This window comes from Narcine bancroftii, chromosome 8 (genome assembly GCF_036971445.1).
Source record: "Narcine bancroftii isolate sNarBan1 chromosome 8, sNarBan1.hap1, whole genome shotgun sequence".
Classification (NCBI taxonomy): Eukaryota; Metazoa; Chordata; class Chondrichthyes; order Torpediniformes; family Narcinidae; genus Narcine; species Narcine bancroftii.
The window spans coordinates 97,394,608-97,413,405 of record NC_091476.1 but is presented as its reverse complement, the minus strand read 5'-3'; the positions used below and the strand labels follow the sequence as shown (position 1 = coordinate 97,413,405).

Sequence of the window (18,798 nt, the reverse complement as noted above, 5' to 3'; positions counted from 1 at the left end):
ATGGTAGATCAGTATGAGTTGTGGCCCACTTTCCCATACCTTGATCATGTCACCATCTGCAGCCATGACCTGCAGGACCATGATGCCAATCTCCAGAAATTTCTCGAAACAACCAAGTTCCTTAACTCTACATATAATAAGGTCATGTGTGTGTTTCACACAACCCATCTGGCCATCCTTGGCTGTGTTTTGGAGAATGGAGTCATCAGCCCAGACCCTGACCATATGTAGCTGCTCCTGGAGCTTCTCCTTCCACATCGCCTCAAGGCCCTGAAGCAGTGCCTTGAGTTCTTTTCCTATTATTCCCAGTGGGTCCCCAATTTAACAAACAAGGCCCAGCACCTCATCAAATCCACATCCTTCCCCCTGGTGGTGGAGGCTCATGCAGCTTTCAATCGAATTGGCAGATATCGCCAAGGCCACAATACATGCTGCAGGTGAATCCACCCTGTTTCAGGTGGAAATTGTTGTATCAGACATTGCCCTGGTAGCCACCCTTAACCAGGTAGGCAAGACAGTTGCATTTTTTTCATGTATCCTGCAGGGCCCCGAGATTCGACACTCCTCGGTTGAGAAAGAGGTTGAGGCAATTGTTGAGGCAGTGCGGCACTGACGCAATTACCTGGCTGGTGAGAGATTCAACCTGCTGACTGATCAATGTGCATTTATGTTCATGTTCATGTGGGGTACAATCAAAAATGACAAAACACTGAAGTGGAAGGTTGAAATGTCTATCTACAAATACAATATTTTGTACTGGAAGAGGAAACTCTTTGAGCCACCAGATGCCCTGTTCCGCGGCTGCGAAACCTCCACAAAGATCTCTGTCACCCCGGAATTACCAGGTTTTTAATTTTGTCAAAGCACACAACCTATCGTACTTCATCGGTGAGATCAGGTCCATGACAAAGAACTGTACGCTCTGTGCTGAGTGCAAGCCACACTTCTACCGGCCAGACAGTGCACAGTTAATTAAAGCCAACTGCCCCTTTGAGTGACTCAGCGTCGATCTTAAAGGACCTCTCCCACAATGTATATTTTCTTATCATCATCGATGAATACTGTTTTCCATTTTCCATCCCCTGCTCTTACATGACTACTACCAAAGTCATCAAGGCCCCACGCAGCCTCTGCACTCTGTTTGTCTTCCCCATTTATATCCACAGTGACTGAGGGCCATCCAAGTGATGAGCTGTGCCAGTACCTGTTGGCCAGGGGCATTACAACGAGCAGGACCACTAGCTACAGCTCTGGGGTAACATGCAAGTGGAGAGGGAGAATGCTACAATTTGGAAGGCAGTCCTCCTAACCTTGCAGACTAAGGGCCTCTCAGTCTCCTGCTGGCAAGAAGTTCCCCCGGAGGCACCCCACTCCATCAGTTCCCTTGTATATACAGCCACAAATGCCACACTGCATGAACATATGTTTTCATTTCCCAGGAAATCTGTGACAGGGATCAAGCTACCAGCGTGGCTGACATCCCCAGGACCTGTCCTACTCTGGAAGCATGTGAGGAGCCATAAGTCTGATCCCCTGGTCAAAAGGGTCCATCTCCTCCATGCCCACTCTCAATATGTCTACGTGGCATACCCTGACGAACACGAAGACAACGCCTCTGTCAGGAACTTGGCTCCCTCAGGGGCCTTGGTTCCCCCAACACCCCCCTCACCATGGATCACACACAATGCACCTGACCTCTGGTAACCTGCCCCTGCCTCAAGGGAGGATACATTGGACTCATCAGCATCTACTCACCAGCACAACACTTATGAGTATGCACAGGTGCCCAAGACCATCCAGGACCCCATCACTGCCCCGCAGCTGTAACCTGTACTATGACAGTCTCAGCGATGACCAGACCACTTGAAAGACTGAATTTGTGTCTTTTGAATGTATCACTTGGTAAGTTCCACTTCACCCTGCTGGACTCTTTTTCAAAACAAGGGGTGAATGTGGTAACCATTGTTGAATAAAATGGTCTGGTCAGGCACACCAATTGGCCAATTGTACTTGTGGTCCCTCCCCACAACTTCCTGTATAAAGGTGACTTTTCCACAGCCCCTTCAGTGCAGGACAGTCGAACAGTATGGACATGCTATTGTTCTTAAGTGAATAAAACCTATTGGTTTCTTAACAACAGTGTTTTGAGTAATTGATGGTGCACATCAGATAGATGGTGAATGTCAGTGGGAGAGGGAAGAAAACAATGGAGAGGAGGGAAGAAAAGAATGGAGAGGAGGGGGCAGAGGGCTGAGGACGATGCTCTATGATTGATTGAAGGAAGGAAGGGAAGAGGGTGAGAACTGGAGGAAGGAAGTGGTGGACATGGAAAAGAGAAGAAAGAAGTAGAGGGATTACTCCTAACTTGAGTAATGGGAATTCCTATTTTCTTGACCATCCTTGAGATCACTTTCCTACAATTTCTCTGGGGCTCCCTGATCTACATACACCCAAATTTCAAGCAGGTTAATATAGAGTTTTGGCTCTCGTTCCTCAGGAGGCTCTTTTACACAACCACTGAACAGTATAAAATTTCAGGAAAATTTCTGCTCCGGTCGGTAGCAGTGTCAAAATGTTGGCACAGAATTTTTATGCAAATTCCATCCTGAAATTTTTCCACTCAGACCCCTACACATTTTTACGGCGTGACTGCAGTGTAAATTGACCACAGCCACTCCATAAGAAAAAGGCCTAATGAATATGACATTCCTCCTCGACGAACTCCGCAACACAGGAAGGCTGTGCCACATCGGGACACACCGGAGGGAAGTATGCTAATTAAAAAAAAATAATAATTCTGAGGTTTCTGTGTGAGAATGCCCAGGAATTACTTTAATTCAATTGTCACCAACTTCAGCAAAAATAAAACCCCATTATCTTCACAAAGTGTACTCCATTTATAAGCACTCCTCCTTCTTTGCATTATTTGAACCTGTTCTCAACTACCAAATAGGTATTAATCTTTTCTGCAACTTGTTGTATGGAATTAGATTTTCACCTTTTGCAGTCAGAGGTATGCACATAAAAATGAACCATTGCCTAATCTCTATTTTCCAGTGTGATCAATCACATCTTCTCTCATTTTCAGCCATTAAATAAAAAAAAAACCTAACAAAATTTCCCATTGTACCTGGAGGCTTCAACATTTCTTGGACCCTTTTCTCTCCCATATCTATGTGCCCTGTTGGTACCATCTTCGGACATGAGTTAACTCCAACATATACACTGATAACTCTGATCATCACTTCTCTCTCAGCTTTCTCAACCCATTCATTGTCTGTTTTATGGCTGTGACATGCCAAATTTGATTCATTTAAACAGAGAACCGTTGAACAAATCTTCTCACAAAAAAATTTCTTTGCAATTATTGTATTAAACAAAACTATGACTCCATCATCAAATGAAAACTGATATCACAAGGACCACTGCAATACTATCTCCCTAGTTAAGTGCTTTGAAATGGATATCTTGACAATTCCAGATACAATTTTACCACTTCATTCATCACGTGGTTTTGCTGACACTTCAGGTTTTTTTTAAGACATTCATCGCAGAAACATGCTGCCCAAATACACTGATTAACTTACAACTCCTGTACATTTTTGAAGGGTGGGAGGAAACTGGAGTACCCCGAGGTATCCCATGCAAACATGGGGAGAACATATAAACTCCTTATCGGATATGAACTCAGGTCACTGGCGCTGCAATAGCATTACTCTAACTGCTATGTTAACTGTGCTGCTTTTTAGCCTTTCACCTTTATGTCCGTCCCAATAACCTCCCCTATAGCTCTGCATCCTCTCAAACAAATTCTCCACACCTTCCAAACAGATGCTGTGGTTACAGCACAGCACACAAAAGTGCCTGAGAAAATCCGCACATCACACACAGCATCCATGGAAAGCAAAAGCAAGTCAAAGTTTCAGGCCTGAGCTGTCAAATGCCTGTTTCATTAGGTGGATAGTCCATGACCTGCTGAGTTTTTGTGTATTGCATTGGTGTTCACACCTTTCGCTCCTTAGAGCCGGTGCTTTGAAGTTGATTTACAGCCAAGCTCTTTATCAAATATATTTATTGATTTTCAATAATTTTGTTTGGTGGTGAAACATCTGTTTGACTTCAGTGTTATCAACAATGAAGACAATCAATTTATTCTCAAAAACTAACCATACATGAAAACTGCAGATGTGGTATCTTGAGCAAACAATGGGAAGGTGGAGGAGCTCAATAGATCAGCAACATCCCTGCATAGAAATGGTCAGTCAACATTTGGATCAGGACCTTTTGTCAGATGAAAGTCCCAAGGTGTAATGATAAGGTGAGGTGAGCAAGATGAGTTTAATATTTTGTGCAAAATTTACGGCAAATTATCAACAATGAAACACTGAACCATTAGCATTTACCCTGAATTTGCTTGGAAATTGTACTTGCAAGCAGAGGCCCTGAAAGTGGTGGCAAGCTCTGTTAGTAATGTTCCATTTTCTCTCCAGTGCTGTGGTCTCCATTTAGACCAGCAGCAAAACTGTGGAACTGTGATGTGTTTTCAACTGAAAAGAAAAAATCCTGACTGTACCTGCACTAGGTGAGACCTGACAGTTGGAGAAGTCCATTAAATTGTTTGGATGAAGTGGCTGCGTGAGAACTGGGCATTATAAGCTAACTTACACTTTTTGATTTAATTAATTTTACTGTCTTCAATTATTTCAATGTTTTAATAATATATAATGTTTCTCTGGGGCTCCCTGATATACATACACCCAAATTTCAAGCAGGTTAATATAGAGTTTTGGCTCTATATTAATTGATTTGGTACTAGCTTTGAATTGTTCAACAGAAATGAAATTCAGAAGTATTAGGAATCTGCGACAGGCTTAGTAGTCAAAAAGATCGAGAAGAACCTGATTGTACTTTCCAGGTTGTTTTTTTTTTCTGGGTCTTCGTCAAACAGGATTTGTTCTGAATTTCACCACCCTTGTAAGACAATGCTCTTCAGGAGCTTCTTGTTTTCAAAGCAGAAAATTCTGAGTGCAGGGTGGCATTGAGGGAAATGAACATCAGTAGTTATCAGTTAGTCCAAGTATGAATAAGTACAGACAGCATATTGTGGTCAACAGGAAGCACACTGGAATACTTATTCATCAAATTCATTAATGCTTTCTTCTCCACTTCAAATGTCACACTTTCCATGATCAGCTCAAGTACCTCACAGGTTCCCAGCCACATGTAATGATTTGCCAGTGTATTTTGAGAGAATACAATCTGTACTTCAATCATTAGAGCAGAGCTGGCATAATCATACCGGGGAAATTTGTTCACACACTGGATTACTATTCCAAATAATTGTTGCTCACGAACACCCTCATCTGCTATTAATATGCTAATAACCTAATTTTCCATTTACTGAAGCATCAAGTGATGGTGTGTGTGAGTTCCTGGTCTGCCAAGTAATTCTCTTGAGTTTAAAATCACTCAGTAACACCTTCTATCTTGTGACAGTGTTAGGATGAATTGTGTCATTGGCGAAAAGGAGTAGAAGAGAGACAAACTACCACTAAATTTTTATAAAAGATTAAGCTGAGCTGTCCTCTGTGTGAGGAGCTTGTGGTGAGTTATGAAGGATATTTTACACGATAAATATTTGCAAAGTCAACAGTGGCAAACAACCAAGGTTCATACCCACTGATTAGGATGATAACTCGCACAGCCAAAATAATAAATGAAGTGAAGGCATATAGATGTAGTTCTGCCATCATGGGCCAACTAAACTGCATCAGAAGCAGAATAGAGAAGTTAGAGGAGACAAAACTTTAATCAGCCTTAGCTCATTCAGTTCTACACATTTTACTTCCAATTTATGGGTTCATAAACTGATGCATTAGATTTATAAACAAAATATGTGTGGAACAGCAAATTATTTGCTGCCCAGGCATGAGAGCACATTTAATACTGTTCCTTAATGCCTAATATTATTTTCTCACAGATTTATTTCCAAATAAAGCTCTAAATATTAAACTGCCATTGTGATTTAGACTTTATAATTAAACTATCTACTTTCCAAAAGCTAACTCCTCTGATTTTATTAACGATGAGGATTCAAGTGTAAAACTGTCTCTCGTGTTTATCAGTGTGGGGCTTGAAGTGAGATTAATTGCATTCAGAGATTGAAAATGGAAAGAAACTGCAGATGCTGCAAATCAGAAATATTGATCAGGTTAGGCAGCATCTGTGGAGAAAGAAACTGTTAACGTTCCAGGTTGCAGAGTCTTTGTCAGAATTGCGAGAAAAGAGACAAAAATAAATGTTTTAAGTTCGAAGGAGCATCAGGGAGGGTTGGATGGGACAAAAATTATATAACTGAAAGGGAGAGATGGTGGCTATGTTGGTGACCCTGTTGTTTCTGGTGTTGTCTGCTTAACTGATTAATGAGACAATTTGAGAGGGAAAACAAACAAAGGAGCATTAAAGCAAGAAGCCAAAGTAAACTTAGATTTGACCCTTGGAAATATGGTGCAAAAGTTGTCATCCAATTTGCATTTAGCCTCTTCAAGTTAGAGAAAAATGTTACGAGCCCAGAGGACACCAAAACCCAGCAGCAATAGATATTCACCAAGATAAATGGATATTTAAACAAAGGTTGCTTTTAATTATCTTTAAACATGAAAACAGAATCACACTTTAACTTATCACTATTAACTTAAATAATCTAACTTAACCCCCTTCTAAGCGTGCGTGTACGCAATGTGTGTGTAAGTTTAGAAAATTTCTTTGATTCATAGTCCAATTTCACTTCTCATTCCTCCAAGTTTACTGGTTGCAGGCAATTCTTATACTTTGCACAGAATTTGATATTTATGAAGTTCACCAGGCCTTGGTGCTTGAAAGGTTACTGCTCAGGATGGTTTGTCAGTTTTCAGAGAGAGATTTGTTGTTCGCTGGACATCCACAACTGATTCCTTATAACCAGCCACATCAGTGTCTTGCTGAAGAAACTTGCCCCATCAAGGTTTTCCAGGTGATAACCTCTTTCTTTCATGCTACTGCAGAGTTCCTTTTTGTTTCACTTATTTCAAGTGAAACATTAGGCAGCTGGTCTTCTCCTCTTGTATGAACCACAAGGGCTTTGACCAGGCTGAACTAAGCACTCACAACCCATCTTCCAAATGGGGTTTTTCCACAAGCTTTCCAGCTTGTCCTGTTCCAACCTCAGCTGTTGCTGCTGACTGTCAAACTGCAGAACTGAATTCCCTCTCTCTCTCACTCACTCACTGTTTTAATCTCTCTGCGTGTGAAACCACATGACCCTCCTAAAACAGCAAGTTCCAATCCAGACAGCCTGTGGCTCTGATGAGTTCTTTCATCTGTTGCCTTTTTGTAAACAACAATCCATTAGTGAACTCTCTTGGGCACTCTCCAAAGCTTTTGCAGAGGCTCTTGGTGCCGGCCTGTCTCGCATGAGAAAAGCTCCAGTATTTTAAATAAGATCTGTTTTAAAGTGTTTGTATGTGACCTACTCTAAAAATAACGGCCCCAATTTATTTCCAAAAAAATACATCTATATACCATACAAACACAACATAATTGGTCACAACACACCATGACATGAAACCAACCAGATTAGAAGAAGTGAAAGTGAATTGCTAAATGGCTAGTGAATGTGGAAGAACAGACCAGAGTGTTGTGAGGGATATTGACCCCTCACTACATTGGAGAGCCATGTTCAAGGTAGTGGGAGTCATGAAGGTAAATTGCACATGAAGGAAGCGATGTGCACTGGATGAGAGGTGAAGAGGTGAGCATTCAGCTGTGGGAAATTCATGAGTCATGATCAATAGCTCAGTAGCCATGGAAGCCATCCATCTTTCGTTCCATTCCTCTCTGGAACTAGTAAACCTATAATCAGCACTGCTAGGGCATAATGAGGCTCCCCTGGCATCTCCCATTGGAATACAGAATTCACTACCTCTCCGAAATGGCTACCTTGCTGTCTTTGTCCTCTGGGTATATAGCTCCAATGATATTTGGGCTCCATCTGAATGTTGAGCAATCAGAGGCAACTGGCCTTTATTGTAGAAGCCTGACATTTTATTTCTAAATGCAGAAGACATTTGTATCAAACAAATGGACAAGTGGTCCATTTACGTTGCGTAACATTGCAGTTATGTTCCCAGAAGAGGCAACATGAAGCAAAATGGTGCTAACCGGATCCATTGTGCGGGCTGAGGAGGCAGGACAGTGTCCGCATGGAGTTTGGATGGGTGGGAGTCATTACATTTGACTGCAGTGGGGTGAAAGTTAGAAGGCAAACATGGAACATGGGCGCCAATGCTATGAAGAGCTTGGAGTTTGGAACAGTGCAGGAACGGTGCACCCAATTACAGCTCATGAGGAGATGAGAAATATACAAGTTTAAGCAAATCCTGAGTCACTAATGGTCCACAAAATAATAACAATGCATCAAATAAATTAACAATATTAGACAAAAACTACTGATACATGGTTTGGATCATGGCAAAGACAAAGATGGGAGCCATACACAGCTGAAAAAAAAAGAAGTAGATTTCTTTGGCTCCAATACCTAACCATTAATTCAACGATTTAATTGTGTGATAATGAATTAAAGATTTAATTTATTGTCATATAATAAAAACAGTGTGATATTACAGAAAATTTCCTTTTGCCTGCTGTAAGGCAGACAGATTTCCTACTGGCAGAAATTGCCTGAAGTGCCTCTTACAGTCAGAGAAAGAGAAGCAAATGAGAGTTCTCCCCAGAGTCACTGAATGTCCGTGGATTCACCTCCAGTGTTCCCGCAGCCTCCACAGCTAAAAAGAGTCCAGTCTAAACAATCGGCAACCTGAGCTCCAGATCTGAACCTCCCACATGGTAAGGAACCCTTCAGCGCCCTCAGCATCCTTTCGCATCCCAGTTCTAAAACCTGGTACCCCTTCAGCTAGTCTCCAGCAATCCACAGCCTGTGTGGGTGTGGTGTGCTGTTAAATAGAATCAGACACACACAAGGTAAAGACTGAACAACAGGCTTTAATCCACAAAATCCTCCACAGAGCCAGGCTGGCTGTGGCTGCAGCAACTCAGTATGAGGCCTCAGGAGGCAGGCACAGGCTTATTACCCAGAGGGTGTTTGACACCCAACCGGGTGGGGCTTGATCCATTCAGGCCGACTGATTGGCAGCCAGCCAGGTGTTGTCCTGTCACCTTACACTCTTGCAGGTACAGAAATTGACCCCTGCAGTAGGCTGGTGGTGTACCACCACAGTGGGTTCCTATCCTCAAGTCACCAACAGCCTGCCTCCTGCGTGTTCCTCAGCTGCAGAACCCCTCACCGGTCTGCCACTGTGGTCACCATCATGTGGGTAATCTGCTTTGCTTTGCTTCTCCTTCTCAGATGGGTGTGGTCTCATCCCTGCCCTAGTCCTCTGCTTCCACAGAGGCTGCAACCCCTCATAGGCACCATTTCCTTTGGCGTAGATCCTGCGGTCACAGGATTTTAAATAAAACCACTGTCGACTCCTTTAATAGGCCATTTAAGGCCTGTACAGAGCTGACTGCAGTCTCAGTCCCTTCTCTCTGGAGGACCCCACCAGGGGGAAGCACTGCTGTTACAGCAGCTCTGGCACCGCCACCAGTTATTCATTGGAAAGCCCAAGAAAATCCCTTCCAGGAGATCTCCTGAGACATTCCTTTTAAAGTCTTGTCATGGAAGTGAAGTTTCAGAGTGATTTATTCAGCTGGTTGTCGTTCTTACCAACTTCACTCTGCTTTACATAGAAAAACTGTAAAGTCTACTTGTTTAAGGTGGAGCTGAGAAGAAATCCTCCCATGGTGCCACAAGCCAGAGGGCCTTGAGACTGATCCCAACTGATTTTACTCGGTGCAAATCCCATCACATTGGATGAATCCACAATTTGATGCTCCACTCAGAAAGACTTTCGACCTTATGAAATGAACCTTGGGCAGTGCACAGTTCTAGTGTTGCATCCATCCAGTCAGCTTTCTTCTGCAAAAAGCTCAGCTGAATTTGTTCCCATGTTTGAGAGAGTGCAAGCCCTTTGTGGCAGCATCACAATGCAAACATTAATATAAACCACCATACAGAATAAGTAAAAAGAATGCAAGAGAAAGAAAAAAATCAAAGTGAGGCAAATGGGTCAAAGCTCTTTGACCCATTGGCTGGCCTTGCTAATCTGATTTCCAACACTCAGGCCACATTGACAAAGTTGCCCATCTGAGTATATCCCATTTTTCTGCACCTATAAATATCCTTCTAAACCAATGGTTTTCAAACTTTTTCTTTCCACTCACATACCACTTTAAGTATAGGTACATAATCCTTTATCCGGACATCTAAAATCCAAAAGAGAGATGGCAGCACGAGTCGGACGGGCGAGGGGGGGGAGACCGGCAGTGCAAGTTGGGCGGGGGGGAGACGTTAGCGCGAGTCGGGCAGGTGATGGGGGGGGGTGAGACGGCAGCGCACTGGAAGGGGGTGGGGGTGGTTAAGGCAGAACAATTCGGGTGGTCTTAAATCTGGCTTTCCGAAATCCGGAAAAATCTTTAATTCAGAACACACTGTCCCCAAGGGTTCCGGATAAAGGATTGTGTACCTTTATTCCCTATGCCATAAGTGGTCTGTGATTAGTAAGGTATTACTGTAAATGTTCTTGTATAATGTGTTTCGTGTATAATGTGACCCCCATTTTTGAGGGGAAAAAGGAGGAAAATGTTACCCCTATGTATAATATGACCCCCCCCTCCCCTCGCCCACCTGAGTCGCGCTGGCATATCTCTTCCCCCTCACCCGCCTGATTCGCGCTGCCATCTCTCCCCCTCTCCCACTCGAGTCGCGCTGGCATCTCTCCCCCCCCTCGCCCGCCCAAGTCGCGCTGCCATCAATGTAGTCTGTTGCTGATAATGAGTGGTTCAAAATGAACCAGCAAACATCATACTGCCCATAGAGCTTTCAATGGTTGCATCTTCAAGTTGTGTAGAATGTATCGGCAGCTGACTACATTGTTAAACCTGGCAGAAATTAAAAAAAAAAATTATAACCTCGTGTATAATGCGACCCCCCCCCCGCCCCCCACCTACTTTGAGCTCAAATTTCTCGCATTATACTCGAATATTTACGGTACTTCAGGTGGTATGTGAGTGGAAAGAAAAAAGTTTGAAAAGCAGGCTAAATGTCTTTTCATTGTCAATATTGCCACTTCCTCTGGCATCCCATTTCAGAGATTCACCATGCTCTGTGTGAAAAAGTAAGTCATCTAATTAATTCTTAAATGTTGAGAATAAGCCTGTCTGCTCCATCGCTTTAGGCAATGTGTTCCAGATTTCAACCACCCTCAGTGGAAAAAAAATCTTGTTTATATCCCTTTGAAGGATGTGGACTACTCTCTTTTTTTTTGAATATTTTATTTAACGTATTAAGCCATGATACATATAATCAGAAAACAAACAATACATAGAGTCAATGAAAAATACATGGTATATATATCCTACCCACCCTCCTCCCATACCAGCCCTCCCCCCACTCTATTCCCCCTAACTAACTAACCTAAACCCCAAAGAAAGAAAGAAAAGGAAAGAAAGGAGATATAACATAATTAATTACCATCGATGAGAGTAACACCACTACAGCATGGCCAGAGAATTCAAAATTTTAAACCCCTATAATCTGAATAAGAGCTCTAAATTTTCTGATTAAAAAATAATTATTATATAAATTATATGTTCTTTTTTCCAATGGAATACAAGATCTCAGTTCCATATGCCATCTGTATAAACTCAAATCAGTCTCATTTTTCAAGTAATTGCTAAAAACTTTCTGGCTACAGCCAATGCTAATCTCAAAAATGCAATTTGAAATCTAGTTAGTCTCAATTCTAAACTCAACTTTTTAATGTTACCTAACAAAGATACCGATGGATCCAATGAAAATTTAACTTTAAAAATAACTTCTAAAATTTTTTAAAGTCGCTTCCAAAAAGGTTTTTTACCATATCACATAACCAAGTAGAATGTAAAGAAAAAGAACCTACTTCCTTTTTACTTGTAATACATAAATCTGAAGAAATTAAATTATATCTCTTTAATTATGTAAATCTAACTTAGGCATTTTATTCTGTAATAATGAATAAATTTCAGATACAAATCCTTTCTTCCCACCATCTGTAAGTAAAATTTCAAATTGAGATTGTCTTGGTATCTGTAAAGTATGTCCAAAATTATCTAATAATAAAGCTCTAACTTGATAAGAAGAAAAAAGAGTATTTGATGATATTTCATATGTTTCTTTCATTCTTTGAAAAGAAATAAAATAACCGGCTTCATAACAATCTGGTACAAATTTAATTCCCTTTTGATCCCATAATTTCAAAAACTGATTATTAAGTGTAAAAGGAAAAAGTGTTTGGTGATATAAAGGTGCCCTATTTGAATTTTCCCTTGTGTACCCATTGCTTCATTTGTTCCACAGTTCCATTAAATGTACCAAAATAGGCAAATTATAATTACGTAACTTAGAATTCCATTTATGAATAAATTGGTCCATCTTCTTCTCATCAATTTGAGATAATTCAATATTTGCCCATACCAATGATTTTTCCAAATCAAACATTCAATTAATAAATTTTAATTGTGCTGCTTTATGATAATTTTGAAAATTTGGAAGTTGTATACCTCCTAATTCATATTTCCAAGTTAATTTTTGTAAAGATGCCCTTACCATTTTATCTTTCCATAAAAACTTACTTACAATAGAATTCAGATCCTTAAAAAAACATTTTGAGGAACTTTTCAAGGAATAGACTGAAAAAGATATTGTATTGTAGAAAAAAATATTCATTTTAATTCAATTAACTCTACCTATTAATGTTATCGTTAAATCAATTCAAATCATTTTTAATTTTATAAAACAAAGGTAAATAATTTAATTTATGCAAATGATTAAAATTACTATCTTCTTTAATGGCAAAGTATTTAATTTGGTCTGACTATGTAAATTTAACAATATTTTTACAAGTATAATCCATTTCAACCAATGACATAATCTCATTTTTTTTTCCCAATTAATTTGATAACCAGATATTTCTCCATAATGTTCCAACCTATCATGTAACAATTTTAAAGAATTCTGAGGTTCTGTTAAGTATATCAAAACATCATCTGCAAATAAATTAATTTTAAATTCATCAGGTTTCACTTTAATACCCTTAATATTATTATCTTGCCTTATCAATCATGTCAAAGGTTCAACAACTGATGCAAAAAGAGCTGGTGACAAAGAGCAGCCTTGCCTAGTAGATCTTTCCAATGTAAATGGCAAAGATGACTTCCCATTTGTTGATGTGGACCACTCTCTCTTCTACAGGTGCACTGGGGAATGTATGCTCACTGGTTGCATCACAGCCCAGTTTGGGAATTCGACTGTCCAAGAACACAGAAGGCTCCAGAAGGTAATAACCATTTCCAGGTCCATCTCTGGCTCTATCCTCCATTCCACTGCAGACATCTATGTAAGGCGCTGCTTACCACATCATCCTGGTTACAACCTGTTCTCCATTCCTCCTTCAGGTCTTTGAACCTCCCCTTGTTACACTAATCATACTGGTAACACACTAAATAGCCAAGAAAATGACCCGGATAGCAGTAGCCAGTGAGCTGTTCACACTGGACCATGAATTAACTGGTTCATGTGGATATCTCGAATCAAAGGGGGGGGGGGCCCAATGTCTAGTGGTGATGTCCTGAGTGACATATTATAGAGTCATAGGGCAGTGAAATCATAGTAGGAATAAAGCACCTAACTCCACAATGTATAAAAGAGCTTGGGAAAAAACACACACAATTTAATAAGACTTACCCGTGCAATGTATAAAAGACCATGAGAAAATCGACTGCAGTGGGCTTCAGGGTGTTCAAAATTGGGAAGTGAGAGAACATTGGGTGAGCACTAATGCAGGTTCTGTGATCATACTGGGTAAAGAAGAACAACCTAGCATTTACATTGTATTATGTATTATAAGTAAACTTGAGATGATTTAAAGCACATGAACATACTGACAACTCCAGCAGCCGTGCGCTGACAGCCCTGCTGGACGCTCTGTGAAATGTAACGGCACTGATATTAAAACTACCAGACTGATGGTTGCATGCGAGCACTGATGTCACTTGCAGTCGACCAGGTACCAAGTCAAGTCTGAGTTAACTCAACTGGGTTCTGATACAACGCCCAGAGCCTGGAAGATTTTTACCCCCCCTTCTGCCCATTTGGGAGTGTTCACACTGGCAGGTGACCCACTAAATACCCACTAAATTGCTCGGTTCAAACCCCATTATTTGGCCGTGTGAGACTGATTCAACACCCCACTAAAGGACTGTCTGTATTAATGCTGTCACTTATTTTGCATGTGAATATTTATTATCAATAATTTAAAAAAATTATTTGCTCTTTTTAATTCAATTAAGTGTACTACTGTCATTTTAAATCAAGCAACTACAAAAATTAACTAACATACAAAGTACCAAGTCAGCTGCAGTAAGTAAGAATTTTAGTGCATATGTACATTGTACATAAAACAACAACTCATTATAATTATTTTTTCAAATATTCTATATTCTACACAGAACGAATACTCTCTGATGAGAGACACCTCTGCCAAGGGGGAAAATGCTCAGCACTGTCCTATCATTGATCACCAGAAATTTTTTTTTATTAAGATTAAATCATGAAGTAAGACACAGACAATGGAGGTTGAAATTGCCGTCACATCTGTCACCCTCATTCCCGTTATTTTTTTCCCTTGTGATACTTGATTTGCTACGCGTGATTTTTCATTGAATTTAATATATTTTAGCTTGTATAGTATAGTCTCTGCTTGAGTGTTGCCTCAGTTCACTGACACTGATGTCACAAGTATCTAATGCACTTTATTTCTAAAATTCAGTTCAATTAAACTTATTGAATGATAAGAACAATTAAGACATCTCTGGGCACAGTTATCTGAATGGGAAAACCTGGTTTAAAATATGGATCGTTTCACAGAGATTTCAAATCCCCTGCTAGTGGTGAGTGACTGGAAATTGTTACATAAAGCCCCAATGAAAAGCATTGTTCATAAAACATTGACTTCAAAACTAAGAGCATCATCGTGTCAGCTTTGTCTGCTGAAGCGCTGAAAAGAACAAAGAAGCTCTGAAAATTGATTAATTGTTGAGATTTATTGATAAAAATACTTTCCGTAATGAATGAAAAATTTCAGAAATTAAATTAATATATAAATAGTTTTCGGTGTTACGAAAAGTCTAAATATTTCTCAGATTTATATGGGGGATCAGGAAAATCAATGACACTGTGATTGCAGGACAAAACTGCTGGAGAGACTCTGCAGGGCACGTCATGTCCATAAGAAGCAACATTTCAGGATTGAGCCCTTCACCAAAGAATGAGCAGAAAGCAGGCAGGTATCTGAAAGTACAGGGAGTGAAGAATTGGCAGAGGGAGGAGAATGGGCTAACAGGAAAGAGATCACATATGAGTGGAAGGGCAGAAAAGTTTAAAAAAAAGCTGAGAAGTGATGGGGGAGTGGTTCACTTTCTGAATGGACAGAGAGGGGTGGGAAACTGCAGGAAAGGTGACGGGAAATAGAAGGGATAGGGAAAGAGGAAGAGACAGGGGAGAGTCCTAAAAGAAATGGCAGGTCTTTTTTATGTTTGCTTCTTGTTGTTGAATATTTATTTTAAATCACAGTTCAATAAAGCGTTATCACAAAACTCTCAACAAAAATTGTCATTGTAAGATATTCTTATGTCACAATTCATGCAAAATAAATATGACAACCTCACCACAGAGAAGCTACAAAGATCACATTCACTATTTCTGAAAAAAATATATATTTTTGATCAACTCATCAAAGATGGGAGGGGGAGGGGGAGTACAAAAAGTGTCATTGCAATCACTGGTTCAATTCATTTACCTTGATCTGACTGGTACATTTTTTTCTCAGACGAAGAATGAACTGATTTGCAGACGGTTGGATCCCTGATCAAAAGAGTGCAACAAATATTCAAATAATTCATAGACTTGAATGACTGGTACATTTTAAGATGACTTCAGAGATGTCCCTCACTGTTCAGATCAGGGCTTAGAAGAAGAATGATCTAGTTACTTTTCACTTAAGATTTCTTTGCTTTGTTATGAATGATTCAAGTATTCTCTCAGACAATACCAGGAGTGACCACAAGTGCAGGCTGAACTTGGTTTTTTGTCACCTCCCACACCCCTCAAGGCCTCTTGACACAATCGCAGTACTGCGAGGAATGAAATGTGGGCAAGAACTTGCTCCGATGACCATTCTATGTAATGATGTTGGCCATGGGTAGCAATTAGGGATCAGGTGATTGGCCCTGGCCATCTTGTCAAAAGACATTTTATTTCAATCTCACAAATTTTCTGACATTTAATGTTTTAATGAACTTAACCATTCAGTTTATGAAATTGCTTAAATTAATGTTAAATTAAATCTTATTGCATTTCAAAAAAATTATTTTGAAAAACCAAGACAAAAAAATTATCATCTCAATTTCCATTCAGATGAATGATGTCACACGTCATTGATCAGCAAGCCTTCTGAAAAGCTGAGGGACAGGATGCACAATGCATTTGGTGTTTCAGCTTCAGGCATTTGTGCTGAGTTCAGTAAGGGAGTGGGAGATCGGTTTTGACTACAGCTGACCTCCAGCTTGCTTCTGATCCCGGAACAGATCCAGAAGAAGGAGCTGACCCTCACACTGTGGTGAGCTCACAGTTCACTTCAGCTTGTTGAAGATCAGCACAAGCTGGCCTATTCATGCAATCAGGTCATGGAACAAGGCAATCTTGCTGAGCAATGAGTGGGGCAAGACATGAAATGCTCAGGACACGTTCCTCTTCAAACAATTGCATGGTGGATTTGATGCCATTCTGAGGAGATATTTTTTGAATCTATTGCAATCCTATTCATTGAATTCAGAATTCTTCAAGCCAAATAGTGTTCAGACATTTCACCAGGTTTATGAATATCTGATATTACAATGTAATGGAATTATGAGTTAAGATTAAGTATATAAAAGTCATGGTTCCCTTGCTATCCATTAAAAAAATGTTTTCTCCACCTTAGTAATGGTGTTAGTCCAAAACAAAATATTTAGCTAAACAAGGTTGCATTTGTAAACATGGTCTGAAGTAAACATACTGCAGAAGCAAACATGTTACATCTTTCATTTAATGTCATTTGTTTGCTGACTTTAATATTTTTTGAGGTAAGATTATTAGCATTTCTTTTTCATTTCACTGTACACCATAATTTCGACAAAATGTGAGGCTTTAAGCACAGCTTCCGTATTAAAGCAAAAATGTGAGATTTTAAAATTCAGCTTACAGTTAAACCAAGTAATTAATCAGATAAGCAAATAAAACATCAATAGAACTGGTGCAATCAATGGCAGTGGTGAAAAGGAAGTTCTGAGCCATTTGCTCAGCTCCAAAAGTTGTCATTTGGCCTGTTAAAAAAATAATTCAATTGGCAAAAGTAGTTTAACAGAGTTAAAGAATGTTCGCACAGTCTCAAACTCAAAAAAAGGTTTCAGCTGCAACAAATAGAGATTGCAATGTTAATTTTTATGATAAAACAAAATGGTAAATAGAGTTGTTCCAGGAAATGAAATTGAATGAAAAGGTAGTGTATCACCTGTCCTGAATGGAAAATACATAATTGATTTTTAAGAAGAAAGTGCAGTTGATCATCTTCTGTTTGATGTTTGAAATAAATGATCATTTAATGCATGAAAATGAGAAAATAGGAGCAGGTAGAGGCCTTTCAGGTGCCAAATCCTGCCCTGCCACTCTATGTGATCGTGGCTGTCATACCCCAGGCCTCAACACTTCTTCTGTGGCAGATCTACATCACTCCAAGTCCTCTCATCTATCCAAAACATAAATGTAAACAATGTAAACAACTAGAAATGTGTATTTGATCTTAAATTAGTCAGCCACTCATCACACAGTAAGTCAGTGTAATACAGGCACGACAGAGCTCTATGTTCATCAAATTGTCGCCAATAGATTGGATGTTATGTCCCAGTCTTCCTTAGAACTTGAAAATTTAAATTTAATTGTATTTAAATTTCAACATACAGCATGGTAACAGGCAATTTCGGCCCAAGAGCCCGTGCCGCCCAATTTACACCCAATTAACATACAATCCTGGACTTTGAGTAATGGGTTCTTGCAAATGCCTGTGACTACACTTATGAATTTTAGGAAGTGATAGAAGTCAAAAGAGAAGTTGTTCAGGATAAGAACAAGTCCTCCCAAGTTAAGAAAAGATTAAAAATGATAGAACATGGGTTAAGGGCAAAAGGAGAAATATTTAAAAGAAACATTAGGGGGAACCGCTTCAGGTATGTGGAATGAGCTGCCAGCTGAATTGGTAAATGGAGGCTCAATTTTGACATTTAAGAAAAATTTGAACAGGTATATGGACTCGAGGGATGCAGGTCAGTGCAACTCAGTCGGGCTAGGCAGAAAATAGTTTGGCAGAGACTAGACGGGCCAAGGGGCCTGTTTCTGTGCTGTATTGTTTGATAATTCTTTGGAATGAACGTTGAAGGCTGCTGATGTGGTGCCAATCAAACAGATATTGATACGGTTGATTTTCTAAGAATTTTCAGTCAGTTTCATTTCCTGGAACACCTACGTATAAAATTTGATTTCAGTGCATCAGAAATTCACATGAGAACTTC

The 18,798-nt window shown here is 40.0% G+C and overlaps 1 protein-coding gene and 1 long non-coding RNA gene across 10 annotated transcripts in view; one reads left to right on the top strand and one right to left on the bottom strand.

Moving 5' to 3' along the window:
- Positions 1-18,798, bottom strand: part of opcml (opioid binding protein/cell adhesion molecule-like) — a 1,099,456-nt gene that overhangs the window by 176,431 nt on the left and 904,227 nt on the right. The gene's annotated exons all lie outside the window — the stretch shown is intronic.
- LOC138741049 (uncharacterized) overlaps positions 1-18,798 on the top strand; it is a 65,281-nt gene that overhangs the window by 29,701 nt on the left and 16,782 nt on the right. The window contains exons 2-3 of one of the 2 annotated variants that reach the window (XR_011343298.1): positions 13,388-13,472; positions 16,023-16,483. This is a non-coding gene — a long non-coding RNA (uncharacterized lncRNA). Of the gene's footprint in view, positions 1-13,387; positions 13,473-16,022; positions 16,484-18,798 lie in introns of those variants that run through there. The other variant, XR_011343297.1, reaches the window with a different exon arrangement.